General features: G+C 34.6%; 1 non-coding gene across 1 annotated transcript; it reads left to right on the top strand.

Annotated features, from left to right (window-relative positions):
* The first annotated feature begins 5021 nt into the window (after nt 1–5021).
* Nucleotides 5022–5183, top strand: LOC115215324. Its single transcript, XR_003881991.1, has one exon. It is a non-coding gene; the product is annotated as a U1 spliceosomal RNA (small nuclear RNA).
* Nucleotides 5184–5564: the final 381 nt, after the last annotated feature.

Below are 5564 nucleotides of genomic sequence, written 5' to 3'. Positions count from 1 at the left end.
TTGTTGTTATTTTTACCAAATTATGCACATCCACATGACTAGCATCATTTATACTCTTTGGATTCTGTTTTACCTTACGCGTGTGCAGACAGATAGATATTAGTGTTTCATTAATTTTACTTTTGGCTGCTGGGCTACTGTTTTGCAACTGCAACAGCATTAAGTGTATGAATTCAATTGTATTTCTTGTATTTTTTTTTTTTTGACTGGGAACTGCATTACCATCTCACAGTCACTATTATTTTCTTTTCAAAGAATTCCTTCTTACCCTGAAAGCAATTTTAAATTTATGTCTAAAGCGATGGCCTATATACATACACATCACAAATTACATGCACACACACATACAAATATATGTGAAGGACAATTCATATTATATTAGAATTACTCAAAATTGAAACATAAAAATACACGTGCACATGTATATACTTGTGTGTGTGTGTATATGAACGTGTTTATATGTATATACATATATGCGTGCATGTGTATGCACATATACACAGACACACACATCATATACAGAATTCTTTATGATTATTTGACTCAGGTCATCATCATCATCATCACCATCACCACCATCCTTACCATTATCACCATTTTTGTTTCCATTGAAATTAAGAAATGAAAACTGCATGTATATTTGTATAAACAAATTTATCTGAAATTTATAAATAAAAAATAGAAGAAGTAAAAGAATGATTGTTGGAATGTATCATGCCATTTAAATATTTATTGCACTAAAGTTGGGTATTACCATTAGGCTAAATGTTTTGCGTCTCGTATTAATGGCTTAAATTTCCTGCTTTTTATGAGAATATTAAGAAAAGATTTTTCTGTATGTGTATGTTTATATGTTTGTGCTTCTATGAATGTGTGTATATGTACGAGTGTGTATGTGGTTGCACAAATATGTATTATAGTTTTTAGTTTCTAATTTATTCAAATATTGTAAGATCACGTTGTATATATATATATAAATTTCTTTACCAATAAACATAGCATTCAATTCTCTCAAACATGCCCACCTATGCATCACTACATGTGCAGCACTTTACACATGGCTGCAGACAGTATGATTCACCAATGAATGCACATGTATACATGATGGTCAACGATACATACACAGGAATGCCTATATATCGCCCAGCATTGACATTCTCTTCTCCCATTGTTTTTGGTAATGTTTGTCTCCTGCATAAATGGTGCCATCACATAATATCTGCTGTGAATAAAATGTCAGACTGTCTGGACACTGCAAAAACAATGCCACTTCATCCACAATATTTTTGTCAACATCTCTTATGGAAACATGTCCAACTGTTAAGCTGCTCATTGTTTGGAAGAACAACAGGAATAGGGCCTTGCTTGGAAACCAGTGAATGTTGGCAGCAGTAAAGACATCTGTTGAGAAACAAATTGCCTCAATAAACCTCATCTGAGTCATGCAAATATAGGACGAATGCTACCATTGATTAGCTCCAAGAAGCCATTGCCTCTAGCCCTGTTTGAAGGTTATAATGGAGAGAGATTTGCATGTCACATAGCTAACTGGACTGCCATATTAGCTTGGCGATAACTATTAATATCCAGTACTGCTGCCATAGTCTCCTTTAGGACTTAGAAATATTACTATTTCTGTTATAGAAAAGAAGGTTTATTTTTATCCTCATAGCATTTTTTGATAAAGAAAGTTATTAACTGTTATTATATATCTGTTTTTTATAAACATAAATCTGTCCTCAAATATCTTACACACCCTCTCTCTCTATATATATAAATATATATATATATATAAATGGACAGATAGATGGATAGATACATACATACACACACACACAGATAAATTGAGGGAATAATTATCATCCTGGCTATCACCTCATTTGAATGTAATGGTGGGATGTGGCTAGCATATAGTATTTAAAATCAAATGGAGATCCGTAAGACTTCGATTGCTACTAAAAGAAACAGTAGGCTTAATATTAGCCCCACAGAGTGAATAATGAAAATAATAATTCAGATGAGGAAAAGAGAAGTCAACTTGACATTACATTTGTTGCCATAAATGGGCGATATTATTTATTCTATATCTCATACAATGTTATGCAATTCACACAAAGTTATGTAATATATGCCATGATATATGGAAATCTGTAATAATTCTATAGTCCGTTCACTTTCTCAGATGTCATGATTTGAAGGCATGATTGACCTAATGAATATTTTCAGATGAGCTCCCTTGGACACGTTTACAATTTGTAAATAGACCAAAAAAGTTAATGATTTCACTTGATATTTCCTGTAAGATTTAAGACAATTAATTGTAATGAAAGAGATGGAAGTAAATCAAAATAAAGTCAGTTTAAAGTTATTGTATAGATCAAAGCATTTACCAATAAGCCATTTAATGAGTTTTGTGGCAGAATTTGGCAGTTGGAATAAACAGGTTAGCAAAGAGTGTCTATATTATGAACTCTTCCATTTGACTCCTTGCACATTCATTTCCAAACCACACAATCAGACATACATCATCATCATCATTTAATGTCCATTTTCTATGCTGGTATGGGTTGGATGCCTTGACAGGAACTGGCAAGGCCAAGGGGCCACACTAGGTTCCATAGTCTGTTTTGGCTTGGTTTCTACAGCTGAATGCCCTTCCTAATGCCAACCATTCCAAAGAGTGTACTGGATGCTTATTATGAAACACCACCACCAGCTTGATTTTGTGAGAACTGAAGTGGACAATAGAAATAACATATATATAAATGAAGAAATACTGAAAAGTTGATGGTCATAGTTGGCACAAGTACACAAGTACTTTGGTCACAGCCTGAAGACTTGTTACTATATCATGTAGTTAACAGATAGACAAAGGTACCAAAAGAACCAGAAGATTTTGTCTTGTTTGACTGGGAACAATTTAGAGTTAAAGTTATGGCAACTAGGTTGGAGTTGAGATAGAAAAAAGGCAAAAATGGCAAGAATACATGAAGGTTTTTGTGTGAAATAGAGTCAGAGTCAGTAACAACACACACACACACACACACACACACGTATGCATACATGTACACATGCAACAGGTGTTTTTGTCAATAACAAAACAAAAATCACAGTCTCATTTACCTCAGAGAAGACACACATTCACATAGACAAACATTAATATTTGATGTATGGGTGACAGGGACATAATTATATGGTAATATTATATAACTTAGACGATATTTGTGTATTTTTCAGTCAATACTCACCACACGCACACATAACTATAACATATACAGATCTGTGTGTATGTTTTTTCAACTACCTATATTTCTGCCTATCTTCATATTCAAGCATATGTCTGCCCGTTTGTCTATCATCTATTTCTCTACCTGTTACACAAAATAAAACTTTATTTAAAACTAGCATTATTCTTTAGAATTTATTTCTTCCAAATAATGTAAGAGAACCATTAAAAAAATTATAAACGATACAACAGTATTGATACAAACTTAAATGCACCTCCATTCCAACGTAAGATGGAGTTGAACATCAAAGTGTCAGTCCTAAATAACTAGGAAAGACGACAAGGATAACGTTTTAACTAATCCCATGTGTGGACTAATTAATCCTGCAAAGAGGGAATTAGGGATATGTAGTAAATTATTTTCAGGGTTTATTAATTGAAAATTTGTAATGTTAATGATTTACTTTTCTGAAATAAGAACAGGCTCATAATTATGTGGTTTAATAACATAGAGGTTAAGCATAATTGCAAATTCACTTAATTTGAAATAGTGGATTTTTATCCCTCTGCCCATAAAGCCCTTGATTTATAGGCTGCATCATTTAGTAGTTCATTATCTGACGTTAATGATACCAGTATTAAAGTTGCAATGAATGCTCGAAAGTCACTACTTTTCTCTAGCAATTTCATTTAGTTATGGGCAAAGTTGCTGAGCATTTCATGATGGCTCTGGATAATTAGAATAGAGCAATGGTTTGTGAAGGATTTATGTATATTAAGCTTGCTTCAAAAATGCTTTTATGTTTAAAATTAGGGTTGTTTAGAGATGATTGTTTGATGCTATTGCACCTCTCTAATGGCTGATTTGGTAAAAACATAACTGCAAACATTAGAGAATTTAGTTTAGAACATATGATCTGTATCAATATAAGAAACTTTTCTTGGATATTTCTTTAAGTCTAGATACAAGCAGTCATATCATTTAAATAGAAAGCCTAAATAAGCTCCCTCTTTTCTTTTTTCTAGTCTTAGAGTTCTGTAGGTGGACAGGTTTCCAACAACTCTTTAAAAGAAGAGTTGCTGAGTCATGTCTGTTAATATTGCGATTTAGGTAGAAGGCCAACAAATTTGAAGGGCAGAGGCCAGTTGATACCCTTGGCTGTTTCTTTATCAACTCCTGAGAAGTGTAAGGTAATGTTGATCTCAATAGGATTTGCAAAACAAAGTGTTAAGAGGCAGAAAAATGTCACAAAGAACTTTTTCCAGTAATTTCAACCAATCCACCACTTTTGCTAAGATTATAATAATTATTTCTACTCTAGGCACAAGGCCTTGAAAATTTTGGGGGAAGGGGGCTAGTCGATTACATCAACCCCAGTGCATAACTGGTACTTATTTTATCGACCCCGAAAAGATGAAAGGCAAAGTCGACCACATGTGTTTGACGATCTCACAAGATTACTCATTTTTGCCAACTGGAGCAGTGTGAAATGAAGTGTTTTGCTCAAGAACACAACGTGTTGCCCAATCCAGGAATGGCAACCACAATCTTACTCTCATGAGTCCGACACCCTAACCACTAAGCCACGTGAAGATTATAATAGTGATTTAGCAGAAAGTGACAAGGATACAATATGTGCAACATACTAATAACACTCATTCACACAAATATGAGAGATTGAAAATGATTCAGCACATCCACCCATGCTTTTCTTTCAAATATCTTTTTTAACAAATTTCCCTTAACATAAACACTTCTGTAGCCCTCGTAGATATCACAAGCATTTCTATGAAAATACTTACCTGGCACAGAGGTTAACCATGATCATCAAGGTGCTTCTCCCAAAGGGAGGCTCTTCCATTGCTCCTTAGATAGGTTGACCTTTGCGACTGCCTCAAATGTGGGTGACTTGGATGCACTATTTCTAAGTGTGATGTCCATGTCCATGCTAACACTGTCAATTGTGCCAGCACCACATAAAAAGCACTTGTACTGGTTCCGCGTAAAAGCACCCAGCACACTCCGTAAAGTGGTTTGGATCCAGGTGTAGGGACCATGACAGATAAGATTGGAGCCTGGTGCAGCTCCCCAGTTTGCCAACTCTGGTCAAACCATCCAACCCCACCATGCCAGCATGAACAATGGATGTTGAATGATGATGATAACAGTAAAGCTTTGCCAACCTGTTACTTAATCATCAAAGCCCAACAGCAGAAATAATACAAATACAAACATAAAAATATCTGAAGATCCGTTTCTGTGTGATATAGCATCACTATATAAGATGATAGCCAATAGAAACGTTGGTTGGTAGGTAGATTGGATGGTTGGCCGGTC

The sequence above is a fragment of the Octopus sinensis genome, linkage group LG8, assembly GCF_006345805.1.
Source record: "Octopus sinensis linkage group LG8, ASM634580v1, whole genome shotgun sequence".
Taxonomy (NCBI): Eukaryota; Metazoa; Mollusca; class Cephalopoda; order Octopoda; family Octopodidae; genus Octopus; species Octopus sinensis.
Note: the sequence above shows the minus strand (reverse complement) of the source record. Positions and strands in the feature narration are given on the sequence as shown.